This window comes from Hyla sarda, chromosome 9 (assembly GCF_029499605.1).
Source record: "Hyla sarda isolate aHylSar1 chromosome 9, aHylSar1.hap1, whole genome shotgun sequence".
Taxonomy (NCBI): Eukaryota; Metazoa; Chordata; class Amphibia; order Anura; family Hylidae; genus Hyla; species Hyla sarda.
The window spans coordinates 171,141,285-171,159,718 of record NC_079197.1 but is presented as its reverse complement, the minus strand read 5'-3'; the positions used below and the strand labels follow the sequence as shown (position 1 = coordinate 171,159,718).

The window sequence follows — 18,434 nt, the reverse complement described above, 5'->3', positions numbered from 1 at the left end:
AAATCTGTTTACCTTTCTGGCACCAGTTGATTTAAAAAAAAAAAAAAAAAACTTTTCCACCGGAGTGCCCCTTTCAGAATACCTATTATTTTACAAATTCCAGATATGTCAGAAGTTTTGATCAGTGGGGCTCCGGGTGCTACGACCACCCCCGATTGCTAAACAAAAAGGCTGGAAGTGTTCGATTTAGCACAGTGCCCCTTGTAGATTTTGATCAGCTCTGTGTGTCCAGTGTAAACATTCATAGAAAGTCTCAGACACAGTCAGGGATGTTGAAATAATTGTAAAAAAGTGTATAAATCTGTCACGTTCCATGTACACTACACGCCACATTTCGTTTAGCAAATCTCACCTAAAAAAGTTAGTCAGGAGACAACCACTAGATGGCGGTATGCAGTTAGATAAAAAGGTGGATTCGCAGCGGTCAAGGTCAGCAAACGGGAAAATGTTGTACACAATCTAAAGCAGTCGTCTCAAACTGTAGCCCTCCAGATGTTGCCAAACTTCAACTCCCAGCATGCCCGGACAGCCAACGGCTGTCCGGGCATGCTGGGAGTTGAAGTTTGGCAACATCTGGAGGGCCACAGTTTGAGACCACTGATCTAAAGACCCCGCAGCCAGTGACTTGTCTTAACCCCTTAAGGACCAAGGACGTACCGGTACGTCCTTGGTCCTGCTCTTCTGATATAACGCGGGGTTACACAGTAACCCCGCGTCATATCATGGCGGGCCCGGCGTCATAGTGAAGCCGGGACCCGCCTCTAATAGCGCGCAGCGCCGATCGCGGCGCCGCGCGCTATTAACCCTTTAGCCGCGCGCTCAAAGCTGAGCCGCGCGGCTAAAAGTGAAAGTTCCCGGCCAACTCAGTCGAGCTGTTCGGGATAGCCGCGGCTAATCGCGGCATCCCGAACAGCTGACAGGACAGCGGGAGGGCCCCTTCCTGCCTCCTCGCTGTCCGATCGCCGAATGACTGCTCAGTGCCTGAGATCCAGGCATGAGCAGTCATGCGGCAGAATCGTTGATCACTGGTTTCTTATGAGAAACCAGTGATCAACATAGAAGATCAGTGTGTGCAGTGTTATAGGTCCCTATGGGATAACAATGATCAGTATAAGAGATCAGTGTGTGCAGTGTTATAGGTCCCTATGGGATAACAATGATCAGTGTGTGCAGTGTTATAGGTCCCTATGGGAGCTATAACACTGCAAAAAAAAAAGTGAAAAAAAAAGTGAATAAAGATCATTTAACTCCTCCCCTATTAAAAGTTTTAATCACCCCCCTTTTCCAATAAAAAAAAAAAAACACAGTGTAAATAAAAATAAAAATAAACATATGTGGTATCACCGCGTGCGGAAATGTCCGAATTATAAAAATATATCATTAATTAAACCGCTCGGTCAATGGCGTGCGCGCAAAAAAATTCCAAAGTCCAAAATAGTGCATTTTTGGTCACTTTTTATATCATTTAAAAATGAATAAAAAGTGATCAATAAGTCCTATCAATGCAAAAATGGTACCGTTAAAAACTTCAGATCACGGCGCAAAAAATGAGCGCTCATACCGCCCCATACACGGAAAAATAAAAAAGTTATAGGGGTCAGAAGATGACAATTTTAAACGTATTAATTTTCCTGCATGTAGTTATGATTTTTTCCAGAAGTCCGACAAAATCAAACCTATATAAGTAGGGGATCATTTTAATCGTATGGACCTACAGAATACATATCAGGTGTCATTTTTACCGAAAAATATACTACGTAGAAACGGAAGCCCCCAAAAGTTACAAAACAGCGGTTTTTTTTCAATTTTGTCGCACAATGATTTTTTTTCCCGCTTCACCATAGATTTTTGGGCAAAATGACTAACATCATTACAAAGTAGAATTGGTGGCGCAAAAAATAAGCCATCATATGGATTTTTAGGTGTAAATTTGAAAGAGTTATGATTTTTTAAAGGCAAGGAGCAAAAAACGAAAATGCAAAAACGGAAAAACCTCCGGTCCTTAAGGGGTTAAAGGGGTACTCTGGTGGAAAAACCTTTTTTAAAATCAACTGGTGCCAGAAAGTTAAACAGATTTGTAAATTACTTCTATTAAAAAAAAATATTTACCCTTCCAGTACTTTTTAGCAGCTGTATGTTACAGAGGGAATTATTTTCTTTTTGAATTTCTTTTTTTGTCTTGTCCACAGTGCTCTCTGCTGACACCTCTGTCCGTCTCAGGAACTGTCCAGAGCAGCACAGGTTTGCTATGGGGATTTTCTCCTGCTCTGGACAGTTCCTGATACGGGCATCAGGGGGTCAGCAGAGAGCACTGTGGAAAAGACAAAAAAAAGAAATTCAAAAAGAATTTCCTCTGTAGCATACAGCTGCTAAAAAGTACTGGAAGGGTAAAGATTTTTTTAATCGAAGTAATTTACAAATCTGTGCTTGCAACGAGAAATGGCGTTCGGCACAGCGTTCGGTACAGCCAACAAACGCTCTTGGCAAAAACAGGTGTGTACAAGCGTCACTGCTGGTGGGGTGCTCAGCTGGGACAGACGTGTGCAAGAATGTGAAATGAGCGGCACTCACCACGTTCAGATAGTGACAAGCTCCTTTATTTCTTAAGGTGCATTTAGGACATACAGGTGCAGGGAAACAGGAACGCCGGATAATCCCTCTCCCTGCACCTGTTCTAACTGCACCTTAAGAAATAAAGAAGCTTGTCACTATCTGGACGTGGTGAGTGCCGCTCATTTCACATTCTTCCACACGTCTAATTTACAAATCTATTTAAAGGAGTACTCCGGTGAAAACTTTTCTTCTTTTAAATCAACTGGTGGCAGAAAGTTAAACGTATTTGTAAATTACTTCAATTAAAAAATCTTAATCCTTTCAGTACTTATTAGCTTCTGAATGCTACAGAGGAAATTCCTTTCTTTTTGGAACACTGATGACATCATGAGCACAGTGCTCTCTCTGTCCATTTTAGTAACCATGCATAACATATGTATGCTAAGGGCAGCATGGTGGCTCAGTGGTTAGCACTGCTGCCTTGCAGTGCTGGGGACTTGGGTTCAAATCCCACTAAGGGCGACAATAAATAAAGTGTTATTATTATAATAACATCAGCAGAGAGAACTGTGCTTGTGATGTCATCAGAGAGCATTCCAAAAAGAAAAGAAATTCCTCTGTAGTATTCAGCAGGTAATAAGTACAGGAAGGATTAAGATTTTTTAATAGAAGTAATTTACAAATATGTTTAACTTTCTGCCACCAGTTGATTTAAAAGAAAAAAGGTTTTCACCGGAGTACCCCTTTAACTTTCTGGCACCAGTTGATTAAAAAAAATATATATATTTTCCACCCTTTAAGGCTAGGTTCAGACTACGGAATCTCCAGGCAGAAAATTTCCGCCCAGAGATTCTGAGTTCCGCCTGCGCCAACTGAATAAGTCGGCGCTAGGACCGCGCGGACACTGCAGTCTCCCATATACTGCAATGTGTTCCGCAAGGAATTCCACCTTAAGAAAGAGCAACGCCATTCTTCAGGCGGAAATTTCTAAGCGGATTTACTAAGCGGATTTTCCGCTTCACAAATTCACACTTCGGAATTTGTGAACGGAAAACCATTCACTATACTAGACATTTTAGCAAGCGGAATTTCTGACGGAAATTTTACGACTGAATTTCTGTCGGAAATTCCGTAGTCTGAACCTAGCCTAATAGTCGGCTTCTTGCAGATGTGATGTCTATTTAAGTCATGTTACTGGGCTCTGACCATAAAAATGTCTCACCTCATGCAATTGGCGTTCACCGCTTCCTTCATTGAGATACATTTTTTTCCTATGATAGAAAGTTTATGATCACGAGCCTACTTGACGTTTTCATGATACCCAACCAAACTTTTGATTTTATAGAGCCCCATCTTGGGTGTGGCTAATGTAGGCTGATTAAAAAAAAAAAAAAAAAACACAAAAACATTTCAATAAGCAATATTTGGGTACTTTGTAGCTACATAAAAAAAATCATCATTTATAATATTGCAGTTGTCACACTGACCGCAAACCCAAATACAATATTATGTATAGTTGAAAAAAAAACTCTTAAAAGGTGATATGAAAGATACGAAAAAGGTACATAAAAAAAAAAAAAATTATATATATATATATATATATATATATATATATATATATATATTAGTGTGTTTACACATACTATAGAACAATGCAGGTCTGGTTATAAAAATTATTTCAGGCCGGTTTCAGATAAGCATAATACAGATATATTTTTGGGTTGCCAGTCCCGTCCTGATTGTGGGTACAATCACCTGAACCCTTTGATCCCTATGATGTGGTTAAAGGTGTTATTCAGGAAAAAACTTTTTTTATTTATCAACTGGCTCCAGAAAGTTAAACAGATTTGTAAATTACTTCTATTAAAAAATCTTAATCCTTTCAATAATTATCAGCTGCTGAAGTTGAGTTGTACTTTTCTGTCTGACAACAGTGCTCTCTGCTGACATCTCTGCTTGTCTCAGGAACTGCACAGAGTAGAAGAGGTTTGCTATGGGGATTTGCTTCTACTCTGGACAGTTCCCGAGACACGTGTAATCAGAGAGCACTTAGACAGAAAAGAACAACTCAACTTTTTAAGATTTTTTAACAGAAGTCATTTAAAATTTGTTTAACTTTCTGCAGCCAGTTGGTATATAAAACAAAGTCTTTTCCTGGATAACCCCTTTAATTTGGGTAAATAGGCCAGGACATCAGTCTGGGACAGAAAATGTATCTCACATGGTAGAATGTCCATGCGAAATTCCGCATGAATATTCCGCACGGACATTCGGCAGCAGGAGTCCCATTGATTTCAATGGGATTCTGCTGCACTGTTCACACAGCAGAATTTCTGTGGCAGCAACATCTGCCGCGGAAATTCTGATTCCGACGTCCACAAAAACATTCAACCTGTTTTTTGCGGATTCCGCTCGGAAATGCATTGCTGTCTGTGAGATGGCGGTCCTCAGGGACTGTTCGTGCGGAAGTTTTCCGTGTAAACAAAGCCTAATACTCATCTGAAACTGGCCTTAGGATACGGTTACACTTTGGTATTGCGACAACACGTTTCATGCGACCCCAAAAATGTTGTGCACCCTGTCTGCTCTCGCTATCGTGTGACTAATACACTTGCGACTATATACATAGAAGCCAAGTAACAGAGTCGCAAAGTTGCGACTAATTTTGAGGTCAATAGTGGCAAAGTCGATAGTGACCTGCAACTAAAAATCCATCAAGGATGAATTTTTTTGCAACAGCTTTGGCTGTCAACAGCTGGAGGTTCACAGTATGGAGACCACTGGTATGCCATAACATTATATTAATAAACTATAGAATTCTCTGTCTTCTTGGGAACTAGAAGATCTCGGCCATGTTGTCGTTTTCTCCAGAACACATCATCACTTTCATTTCCACAATTATGTAAGGAATAAGGAACATGGCGGCTTTTCTTACAGACTGAGGGTTTCTGGGAAGGAAGGTGATTTTATGTGGAAAGTCCCCGACTAAAAATATGACAACAAAATCTGTGACTAATCATGTGACCCTTATTCTGTAAACATTGTAAGCGGCCAATGGCAGGCGCTAGAGATGGATCATCATCTGTTGCCGGGTGACAGACAGGATCGGACAGCTCTGTACAGTCGCCTGGCGTAATTCTGTTTGTGGCAGATAGGTGGGGATAGTGTACAGTCAGAACATGGATAGGTAGAGGTTAGTCTGGGATAAGTTGTTTGTGTTTTAAGTTTTACATAAACAGGTTATATAATTGAAGCTGATCAAAACTTATGGCGTATAGAAGAATCTGTTTTCTATTGAACACATTATTAAAAAAAAAAAAAACAGGACTGTGGAGGGGGCTATGTATCAGACAGGACTGTGTGGAGGGGGCTATGTATCAGACAGGACTGTGTGGAGGGGGCTATGTATCAGACAGGACTGTGTGGAGGGGGCTATGTATCAGACAGGACTGTCTGGAGGGGGCTATGTATCAGACAGGACTGTGTGGAGGGGGCTATGTATCAGACAGGACTGTGTGGAGGGGGCTATGTATCAGACAGGACTGTGTGGAGGGGGCTATGTATCAGACAGGGCTGTGGAGGGGGGCTATGTATCAGACAGGGCTGTGGAGGGGGGCTATGTATCAGACAGGACTGTGTGGGGGGGGCTATGTATCAGACAGGGCTGTGTGGAGGGGGCTATGTATCAGACAGGACTGTGTGGAGGGGGCTATGTATCAGACAGGACTGTGTGGAGGGGGCTATGTATCAGACAGGACTGTGTGGAGGGGGCTATGTATCAGACAGGACTGTGTGGAGGGGGCTATGTATCAGACAGGACTGTGTGGAGGGGGCTATGTATCAGACAGGACTGTGTGGAGGGGGCTATGTATCAGACAAGACTGTGTGGAGGGGGCTATGTATCAGACAGGACTGTGTGGAGGGGGCTATGTATCAGACAGGACTGTGTGGAGGGGGCTATGTATCAGACAGGACTGTGTGGAGGGGGCTATGTATCAGACAGGACTGTGTGGAGGGGGCTATGTATCAGACAGGACTGTGTGGAGGGGGCTATGTATCAGACAGGACTGTGTGGAGGGGGCTATGTATCAGACAGGACTGTGTGGAGGGGGCTATGTATCAGACAGGACTGTGTGGAGGGGGCTATGTATCAGACAGGACTGTGTGGAGGGGGCTATGTATCAGACAGGACTGTGTGGAGGGGGCTATGTATCAGACAGGACTGTGTGGAGGGGGCTATGTATCAGACAGGGCTGTGGAGGGGGGCTATGTATCAGACAGGACTGTGTGGAGGGGGCTATGTATCAGACAGGACTGTGTGGAGGGGGCTATGTATCAGACAGGACTGTGTGAAGTGGGCTATGTATCAGACAGGACTGTGTGGAGGGGGCTATGTATCAGACAGGACTGTGTGGAGGGGGCTATGTATCAGACAGGACTGTGTGGAGGGGGCTATGTATCAGACAGGACTGTGTGGAGGGGGCTATGTATCAGACAGGACTGTGTGGAGGGGGCTATGTATCAGACAGGACTGTGTGGAGGGGGCTATGTATCAGACAGGACTGTGTGGAGGGGGCTATGTATCAGACAGGGCTGTGGAGGGGGGCTATGTATCAGACAGGACTGTGTGGAGGGGGCTATGTATCAGACAGGACTGTGTGGAGGGGGCTATGTATCAGACAGGACTGTGTGGAGGGGGCTATGTATCAGACAGGACTGTGTGGAGGGGGCTATGTATCAGACAGGACTGTGTGGAGGGGGCTATGTATCAGACAGGACTGTGTGGAGGGGGCTATGTATCAGACAGGACTGTGTGGAGGGGGCTATGTATCAGACAGGACTGTGTGGAGGGGGCTATGTATCAGACAGGACTGTGTGGAGGGGGCTATGTATCAGACAGGACTGTGTGGAGGGGGCTATGTATCAGACAGGGCTGTGGAGGGGGGCTATGTATCAGACAGGACTGTGTGGAGGGGGCTATGTATCAGACAGGACTGTGTGGAGGGGGCTATGTATCAGACAGGACTGTGTGGAGGGGGCTATGTATCAGACAGGACTGTGTGGAGGGGGGCTATGTATCAGACAGGACTGTGTGGAGGGGGCTATGTATCAGACAGGACTGTGTGGAGGGGGCTATGTATCAGACAGGACTGTGTGGAGGGGGCTATGTATCAGACAGGACTGTGTGGAGGGGGCTATGTATCAGACAGGGCTGTGGAGGGGGGCTATGTATCAGACAGGGCTGTGGAGGGGGGCTATGTATCAGACAGGACTGTGTGGAGGGGGCTATGTATCAGACAGGACTGTGTGGAGGGGGCTATGTATCAGACAGGACTGTGTGGAGGGGGCTATGTATCAGACAGGGCTGTGTGGAGGGGGCTATGTATCAGACAGGACTGTGTGGAGGGGGCTATGTATCAGACAGGACTGTGTGGAGGGGGCTATGTATCAGACAGGACTGTGTGGAGGGGGCTATGTATCAGACAGGACTGTGTGGAGGGGGCTATGTATCAGACAGGACTGTGTGGAGGGGGCTATGTATCAGACAGGACTGTGTGGAGGGGGCTATGTATCAGACAGGACTGTGTGGAGGGGGCTATGTATCAGACAAGACTGTGTGGAGGGGGCTATGTATCAGACAGGACTGTGTGGAGGGGGCTATGTATCAGACAGGACTGTGTGGAGGGGGCTATGTATCAGACAGGACTGTGTGGAGGGGGCTATGTATCAGACAGGACTGTGTGGAGGGGGCTATGTATCAGACAGGACTGTGTGGAGGGGGCTATGTATCAGACAGGACTGTGTGGAGGGGGCTATGTATCAGACAGGACTGTGTGGAGGGGGCTATGTATCAGACAGGACTGTGTGGAGGGGGCTATGTATCAGACAGGACTGTGTGGAGGGGGCTATGTATCAGACAGGACTGTGTGGAGGGGGCTATGTATCAGACAGGACTGTGTGGAGGGGGCTATGTATCAGACAGGGCTGTGGAGGGGGGCTATGTATCAGACAGGACTGTGTGGAGGGGGCTATGTATCAGACAGGACTGTGTGGAGGGGGCTATGTATCAGACAGGACTGTGTGAAGTGGGCTATGTATCAGACAGGACTGTGTGGAGGGGGCTATGTATCAGACAGGACTGTGTGGAGGGGGCTATGTATCAGACAGGACTGTGTGGAGGGGGCTATGTATCAGACAGGACTGTGTGGAGGGGGCTATGTATCAGACAGGACTGTGTGGAGGGGGCTATGTATCAGACAGGACTGTGTGGAGGGGGCTATGTATCAGACAGGGCTGTGGAGGGGGGCTATGTATCAGACAGGACTGTGTGGAGGGGGCTATGTATCAGACAGGACTGTGTGGAGGGGGCTATGTATCAGACAGGACTGTGTGGAGGGGGCTATGTATCAGACAGGACTGTGTGGAGGGGGCTATGTATCAGACAGGACTGTGTGGAGGGGGCTATGTATCAGACAGGACTGTGTGGAGGGGGCTATGTATCAGACAGGACTGTGTGGAGGGGGCTATGTATCAGACAGGGCTGTGGAGGGGGCTATGTATCAGACAGGACTGTGGGAGGGGGGGCTATGTATCAGACAGGACTGTGTGGAGGGGGCTATGTATCAGACAGGGCTGTGGAGGGGGCTATGTATCAGACAGGACTGTGGGAGGGGGGGCTATGTATCAGACAGGGCTGTGGAGGGGGCTATGTATCAGACAGGGCTGTGGAGGGGGCTATGTATCAGACAGGGCTGTGGAGGGGGCTATGTATCAGACAGGGCTGTGGAGGGGGCTATGTATCAGACAGGGCTGTGGAGGGGGCTATGTATCAGACAGGGCTGTGGAGGGGGCTATGTATCAGACAGGGCTGTGGAGGGGGCTATGTATCAGACAGGACTGTGGGAGGGGGGGCTATGTATCAGACAGGGCTGTGGAGGGGGGCTATGTATCAGACAGGACTGTGGAGTCCATAATCCAAACTTCTTGTCCGTTACGGTCACATAATGGAGGTCATTCTTAACAGATATAAAACTGAGGTTAATGGAAGTAAATGGTCCGTTATATTATCGGACTGTTAACATTCGTTAATGCTCGTTATTTTTTGGCAATTGCCATTTTTTCTGAGCGTGCTCAGTAGCAATAACAGATGTAAAAATAACGGAGTATAACGGACATTACTTCCGTCACCATAGACTTCAATGTTAAATTATGAATGTACATTAGAATATCTGTTATTTCCGATGAATACTAATTCTATATACTGCATGCTCAGTATATTTCTCTATTAAAATATTGGAAATTAAAGAGTATCTGTCACCAAATAAACTTTTGTAAACTAACTCACACTATGTTCCCTAACTACTCCTAACACTCCTCCCACCCTTGCTGGGACTTGTGGTGCTTACACCAAAAGATTTCTACTGACTTGTGAGATGGGTAGAAGAATCCTGGTAGCTAGTGTCCTGCCTTCTCCGCAGAGGCATGAACTTCCACCGTGCGAGTAATCCTTGCAGGATGACCAGTTGAGATTAGATTTTAGCTAGGCCTCTCATCAGAGCACACACTATACAGCACACCTGAACCACACTGTGGCTTGTGAGCTCTATACCGAACTCAGGTAACTCCTCCCCACTACACTATAAGGGTGAGACAGGCAGGGTCACATGGGGTTCACTGCTCTCATTTAAAGGTACAGTAACATAGATAAATATATATATACATATAACAAGAATATAATTAATTTGGAAAAATGTATTACTTTGCAATAGAATACAATCATAATTAATATAACAGTAGGTCTTTTAGAGGGCCCTTCACTGTACGCTACCAAATTGCCTGAGACGGTCCAAAGCCACAGGACAGCTATTGGTGCTGGGAAACCACATTTTATTTTGGTTATATGGGGGGGGCTGCATTTGTTTAGGGGTTAAGAGTCTGAAGGGGCACTGTGGCATATGTCACTAGTGCCCCCTTACTGACAAGCTCCCTTTGCCTTTAAAGGGGTTATCTTCTGGAAAAAAAAAATTTTAATCAACTGGTGCCAGAAAGTTAAACAGATTTGTAAATGACTTCTATTTAAAAATCTTAATCCTTCCAGTACTTATCAGCTTCTGTATGTTGCCGAGGGAGCTCTTTTCTTTTTGAATTTCCTTTCTGTCTGACCACAGTGCTCTCTGCTGACACCTCTGTCTATTTTAGGAACTGTCCAGAGTAGGAGCAAATCCCCATAGCAAATCTATCCTGCTCTGGACAGTTCCTGAAATGGACAGAGGTGTCAGCAGAGAGCACTGTGGTCATACAGAAAGGAAATTCAAAAAGAAAAGAACTTCCTGTGCAACATATAGCAGCTGATAAGTACTGAAAGGATTAAGATTTTTAAATAGAAGTAATTCACAAATCTGTTTAACTTTCTGCTACCAGTTGATTAAAAAACAATAATGTTTTCCAGAGGAGTACCCCTTTAAGTGGAGGGGGCTTGCTGCCCCTTTTTTTTCTCCTCCCTCCTTGCTTCCCTCTGTGGGATATGTAGGGGGGGGGGTCCCCTCCCTTAAGGGGGGCTGTAGGGTACCCCTCTGCCTATGGCATTTGGGATGTGTGCTTTTGCCATTTTGGGCCCCTGAACAGCTCTCACCGTCATTCCACCCTGCAGGGTCCTGGAAGTTGTCCCACCCTCCCTCCCTACAGTTTGGCTTGTTGTCAGTTTTGTGTGTTTTTCTTTTTGTTTTTCGGTGTTTCCTGTTTCAAACCACAGCGGTTTGCACAAATGTCGGTGGAGCATACCGCGCAAATCTTGTTTACAGTTTGAAGTTCCTTAAATCTATGTTAATAAAAAAATAATAAATGCTGCTGCCGACCCCCACCCATTTAAAGTTACAAGAGGTCCTGTCTTTTTTAGGGGAAAAGGGGGAATCAGGTGAAAGGGTTTCTGTCAGGTTGTTGACAGGGGTCACTGCTAAGGTGAGGGCATATATGTCAGTGTTTCCCAACCAGGGTGCCTCCAGCTGTTTCAAAACTACAACTCCTAGCATGCCCGGACAGCCGAAGGCTGTCCGGGCATGCTTGGAGTTGTAGTTTTGCAACAGCTGGAGGCACCCTGGTTGGGAAACACTAGCATAGGTTATAAAATACCATCCAAATACTGGTGTACATCTTGACGGTTACTGCACAACAGTAGGCACGTATGCTTGAATGTGCTTGTGGACCCTTTTGTCTATGGTGCCCCTGTGCAGCTTTAACATTTTAGAGACATTACTTCCTACTGCCTGAGAAGACATAACCAATAACATTGAGGATCCCTTTAATTAACCCCGTTATTACTGAGATGGGCGAATTGTCTTGTTGTTCCAACAACTGCCTGTGAAGTTTAGTGATACAGATGTGTGTCCCGGCTTTACCAATCATTGTGGTTTTCTGGGAAGCCTGGTTTTCCCGAAGCGAAAAGTCCCTGGTGGAGGAAACAATTACAGGTTCCACAAATAGACTCGGTGATCAGGTTCCCAGCGACGCTATGAGAAACACCCGAGAGCCAATGAGAAGGCTTTTTATACTTGGGTCACTTGTTGCTGGGTAAAGACACAGAGCAAAGTGTTAACACTTATAGATAACACAGAGGATAAAAGAAGAGGCGGCGATGTACAAGTAGATGGTGCTGCGTCTCTACAGACTCCGACTACAAACAAAGACCCTTTTGGCTTTACTGTTCGTGCTTCCATTTTATTTAAACTGTTTCATCACATTTTTTTTTATTTTGGCACTTCCTGCGTAGGCTATGTTCACACAGGCAAATGAACGCATGAAAATTTCTGTGCGGACATTAGCGCGACAGTGGAAAACGCTAAAATGTGCCATCTCATAGACGGCAATGCACTTCCATGTGGACTCCTCAGAAAGAATATACATGTCTATTCTTTCTGCGGACCACGGAATCAGGATTTTCGCAGCAGAAACATCGGCAGCTGAACTTCTTCCGTGTGCACAGTGCAGCAGAATCCCATTGAAATCAACAGAACCTTTAATATAGATGTGAATCTAGTCTAAGGCCATGTTCACACGATGGAATTTCTGTGCGGAATTCCATTATATGGACATGGCCTTAGACTAGATTCACAGCTAAAAGAAACCAACAGAAGTTTGCAAAAATTGCAACAGTCCTGCTAGGTTAAGGATAGTAGGAAAGAAAGATGTCCAATAATGTAAAATTAATAAATATTTATTATTGTAACACTCACGTTTCAGAAGACAGGAACACCGGTGGATGTGGATGCGCTGGACCTGTGTGGTAGATGACTCGGACCATACCAGGGAGCGGAGTCTAAGGTGCCGCTGGTTTTCACCGTAGCCTGCCACAAAGCGGGATGGACTTGCTGCGGCAGGCAGCACCCAGGTCGCTACCCCTGGCACGGCTCGACCACACAGGCGGCTGAGGAGATGCGAGGTACAGAAGGGATAAGGCAAGACATGGTAGGATAGCAGAAGGTCAGGGCAGGCGGCAAAGTAGCGAAGTTAGGACGTAGCAGGAGGTCAGTAGGCAGGCGGCAGAGGAGCAAGGTCAGGTCACAGAGAAAAGGATCAGATACAAGGCAAGGCAACTCTCAGGAATGCTTTCTCTCAGACAAAAGGCAACAAGGATCAGGCAGGGAAGTGTGGGAGGAGGAGGAATTTATCAATGAGCCACAGGTGTGCTACACTAATGAACGCACTGGCCCTTTAAATCTTAAAGCTCCGGCGCATGCGTGCCCTAGGGGACGATGAGAATCCCAGCCCCGCCGGCAGCACGTAACGGGACCATGCGCTCATGGCCAGCGTGTGCGGCCCGAGCGCATAACGTAACAGTTATAGTACACTATGCTGCCTTCTGCAGGGCCCTTGCATCAGACATAACACAGATATATAAGATAAAACGATTAAACCCTAGTCATATACTGTATAAGAAATGCTCATAAATTAAAACATATATAATACATAACATAAATCTTATGAAGAAGATAAAGAATAAAATAGAATGAAATAGAATAGAACTTAGTCCCTAATTTGGCAAGCTGAGTGTAATGTCGGGCTAATGTCTCATTAGTAACGTATATGGAAAACAAGTTCATTTCTCATATTTCGTTACTCATTAGATAACAGGTAAATGTCTCTCCGCAATATTGGAGAAGTTCAAAGCGCATGTGTCCAGGACATACCAGCATCACCTTGCTATTCAGAATTCGGCACGGCGCCGCCCAAGCCAATAGCATAAGAGGCAGCTTTTCATTTGAACTTGTCCAATTACATGTAATCATGAGATTGCATAAACTGTTCAAAACTATGCCATAGCATAGCACTGATCAGCGTTATCGGTGCTCAATTGCTCCTGCCTGTTGAGGCTTCCTGGAGCACAGGAGCACCGATCTGACAGCGAGGAGGCAGGTAAGGGCCCTTCTGCCATCGTTTTCAGCTGATTGGGACACTGCGGTTTCACTGTAGACGGCACACGCTCAATTAATTTCTGTGGGAGTGCTGATGATGCCCAAATGCTGTACTCGGGTCTTTTTTTCCAATGTAAACTTTTTTCAAATCTGTGCAGAATACTGTACGTGTGAATACGCATGCTGCGCACCACTTTTAGGGTACCTTTACACATACTGTACAGGATTTGCTGCATATTTGTGCTGCATTTTTTGTACAGCTGATTTTGCTACCCATGATCTTTAATGGGTAGCAAAATCAGCTGCAGAAAATATGCAGCAGCAATATGTAGCAGATCCTGTACGTGTGAACGTACCCATATAGGGCAAATTCGGGTGACTGTACCGGATAAGTACGGCAGCAGGGAGAAGGGAAAAGTCCCTTATTAAAGAGACCGTAGTGCCAACTGTTTTTCTGTATGTGAATGGTTTCTATACATTTATGCTGAGAAGCAGAGGATCTGTGTGTAAGATGTAGATATGTGAGATGTCTGTTTTTCTCCATTGATGTTCCAATTATCACAGACAAGCTCGCTCACAGTGAAGGGAATCTGGTGTGGGCCCTGGCATAGGAACCATCACCATTTGGCTGATCTGGTGTACAGGGACTTGCCATTGGATAGTGGACTGAATGTGGAGCAGCCCGGACGCCCGTCAGGTTTGAACACTTCCTAATACTTTCCAGGTATGAACAAGGGAAAGAATGAACGACTTGTATGTGATTATGACGACTGGTATATGATTACAGAGGGTTGGACGCTACACGGTGGACGTTCTACACAGAATTCCAAACGATGCATCGCATTTTGTATTGGTTTTATTGGGGATTCCAAAAATTTGTGAGGAAACCAATACAAAATGCAATGCACCTAAAATTCAGAAAGGAATTCTGCGCAGAATGTCTGTTGTGTGAACCCACCATTACAGTATACGGTAATATTAGTCTTTGTAAGGTGTATATTTTACCCAGTCACTGGTGGTAATAGTTAGGGTTGTCACCCAGACGGTATTTTATTGGCACAGACAGTGATTTTCATGCTGAAGCCGGTATGTGCACTATACCAAGGATCAGAGAGACCCTGTGGGGCACCAGTATGGATGGGCCGAGAGTACAGGGGGGTTGGGAATTGGGAGATTGGTCACCTACATGGCTGAGCAGACAATCCACCAGACCAGTGGGGCAAGACTGGAGGAAAAAGAAGAGCAGCCCCTCCCCCTCCTGCCCATGTGTTCTGATCACATGGTATGTGATCACCTGAGACCCCCACGATCTCTCCTGCCCAGTGACAGAAGAATCCTCAGTCCCCTCCACCTGCCTGGAGCCTGGGAGGATTGTAATGGAGACTGGTCTGAGCAGCCCAGGGGCTCCACACAATGAGGTAACACATCTGTCACCTTTCAGGGAAAGCTGGGTGACACTAATACACCAGCTTCTAAAGGATTATCATCCAGCTTTCCAAGTGTCCTTTCCTCCCCTTCCAAAGGAGCACTGTAGTAGGTCTGCTCTAACAGCATCTGTCCAGTTCTGGCACCAGATTTACTCACTGCCCCTTACCTGAAAGCAATAGTAAACTGCCCCATTACCTCACAGCAGTAGTAAACTGCCCCATTACCTCACAGCATTGTAAACTGCCCTATTACCTCACAACAGTAGTAAACTGCCCCATTACCTCACAGCATAGTAAACTGCCCTATTACCTCACAACAGTAGTAAACTGCCCCATTACCTCACAGTAGTAGTAAACTGCCCCCATTACCTCACAGTAGTAGTAAACTGCCCCATTACCTCACAGTAGTAGTAAACTGCCCCATTACCTCACAGTAGTAGTAAACTGCCCCATTACCTCACAGTAGTAGTAAACTGCCCCATTACCTCACAGTAGTAGTAAACTGCCCCATTACCTCACAGTAGTAGTAAACTGCCCCATTACCTCACAACAGTAGTAAACTGCCCCATTACCTCACAGTAGTAGTAAACTGCCCCATTACCTCACAACAGTAGTAAACTGCCCTCCCATTACCTCACAGCAGTAGTAAACTGCCCCATTACCTCACAGTAGTAGTAAACTGCCCCAGTACCTCACAACAGTAGTAAACTGCCCCATTACCTCACAGTAGTAGTAAACTGCCCCATTACCTCACAGTAGTAGTAAACTGCCCCATTACCTCACAGTAGTAGTAAACTGCCCCATTACCTCACAGCAGTAGTAAACTGCCCCATTACCTCACAACCGTAGTAAACTGCCCCCATTACCTCACAGCAGTAGTAAACTGCCCCATTACCTCACAGTAGTAGTAAACTGCCCCATTACCTCACAACAGTAGTAAACTGCCCCATTACCTCACAGTAGTAGTAAACTGCCCCATTACCTCACAGTAGTAGTAAACTGCCCCATTACCTCACAGTAGTAGTAAACTGCCCCATTACCTCACAGCAGTAGTAAACTGCCCCATTACCTCACAACCGTAGTAAACTGCCCCCATTACCTCACAGCAGTAGTAAACTGCCCCATTACCTCACAGTAGTAGTAAACTGCCCCCATTACCTCACAGCAGTAGTAAACTGCCCCATTACCTCACAGCAGTGGTAAACTGCCTCCATTACCTCACAGCAGTAGTAAACTGCCCCCATTACCTCACAGCAGTGGTAAACTGCCCCCATTACCTCACAGCAGTAGTAAACTGCCCCCATTACCTCACAGTAGTAGTAAACTGCCCGATTACCTCACAGTAGTAGTAAACTGCCCCCATTACCTCACAGTAGTAGTAAACTGCCTCTATTACCTCAAAGTAGTAGTAAACTGCCCCCATTACCTCACAGTAGTAGTAAACTGCCCCATTACCTCACAGTAGTAGTAAACTGCCCCCATTACCTCACAGTAGTAGTAAACTGCCCCCATTACCTCACAGTAGTAGTAAACTGCCCCCATTACCTCACAGTAGTAGTAAACTGCCCAATTACCTCACAGTAGTAGTAAACTACCCCCATTACCTCACAGTAGTAGTAAACTGCCCCATTACCTGACCTGACAGCAGTAGTAAACTACCCAATTACCTCACAACAGTAGTAAACTACCCCCAATGCCTCACAACAGTAGTAAACTGCCCCCAATGCCTCACAGCAGTAGTAAACTGCCCCATTACCTCACAGTAGTAGTAAACTGCCCCATTACCTCACAACCGTAGTAAACTGCCCCCATTACCTCACATCAGTAGTAAACTGCCCCCATTACCTCACAGCAGTAGTAAACTGCCCCCATTACCTCACAGCAGTAGTAAACTGCCCCCATTACCTCACAGTAGTAGTAAACTGCCCAATTACCTCACAGTAGTAGTAAACTACCCCCATTACCTACTGTGAGGTAATGGGGGCAGTTTACTACTACTGTGAGGTAATGGGCAGTTTACTACTACTGTGAGGTAATTGGGCAGTTTACTACTACTGTGAGATAATGGGGCAGTTTACTACTGCTGTGAGGTAATGGGGGCAGTTTACTACTGCTGTGAGGTAATGGGGGCAGTTTACTACTGCTGTGAGGTAATGGGGGCAGTTTACTACTGATGTGAGGTAATGGGGGCAGTTTACTACGGTTGTGAGGTAATGGGGCAGTTTACTACTACTGTGAGGTAATGGGGCAGTTTACTACTGCTGTGAGGCAGTAGTAAACTACAACAGTAGTAAACTGCCCCCAATGCCTCACAGCAGTAGTAAACTGCCCCATTACCTCACAGTAGTAGTAAACTGCCCCAATGCCTCACAACAGTAGTAAACTGCCCCCAATGCCTCACAGCAGTAGTAAACTGCCCCCATTACCTCACAGTAGTAGTAAACTGCCCGATTACCTCACAGTAGTAGTAAACTGCCCCCATTACCTCACAGTAGTAGTAAACTGCCTCTATTACCTCAAAGTAGTAGTAAACTGCCCCCATTACCTCACAGTAGTAGTAAACTGCCCCATTACCTCACAGTAGTAGTAAACTGCCCCCATTACCTCACAGTAGTAGTAAACTGCCTCTATTACCTCACAGTAGTAGTAAACTGCCCCCATTACCTCACAGTAGTAGTAAACTGCCCAATTACCTCACAGTAGTAGTAAACTACCCCCATTACCTCACAGTAGTAGTAAACTGCCCCATTACCTGACCTGACAGCAGTAGTAAACTACCCAATTACCTCACAACAGTAGTAAACTACCCCCAATGCCTCACAACAGTAGTAAACTGCCCCCAATGCCTCACAGCAGTAGTAAACTGCCCCATTACCTCACAGTAGTAGTAAACTGCCCCATTACCTCACAACCGTAGTAAACTGCCCCCATTACCTCACATCAGTAGTAAACTGCCCCCATTACCTCACAGCAGTAGTAAACTGCCCCCATTACCTCACAGCAGTAGTAAACTGCCCCCATTACCTCACAGTAGTAGTAAACTGCC

The 18,434-nt window shown here is 45.7% G+C and overlaps 2 long non-coding RNA genes across 2 annotated transcripts in view; one reads left to right on the top strand and one right to left on the bottom strand.

Annotated features, from left to right (window-relative positions):
• LOC130291010 (uncharacterized) overlaps window positions 1-15,248 on the bottom strand; it is a 34,457-nt gene extending 19,209 nt beyond the window's left edge. The window contains exon 1 of the long non-coding RNA XR_008847765.1: window positions 15,148-15,248. This is a non-coding gene — a long non-coding RNA (uncharacterized LOC130291010). The remainder of the gene's footprint in view (window positions 1-15,147) is intronic.
• LOC130291009 (uncharacterized) overlaps window positions 15,230-18,434 on the top strand; it is a 64,694-nt gene continuing 61,489 nt past the window's right edge. The window contains exon 1 of the long non-coding RNA XR_008847763.1: window positions 15,230-15,379. This is a non-coding gene — a long non-coding RNA (uncharacterized LOC130291009). The remainder of the gene's footprint in view (window positions 15,380-18,434) is intronic.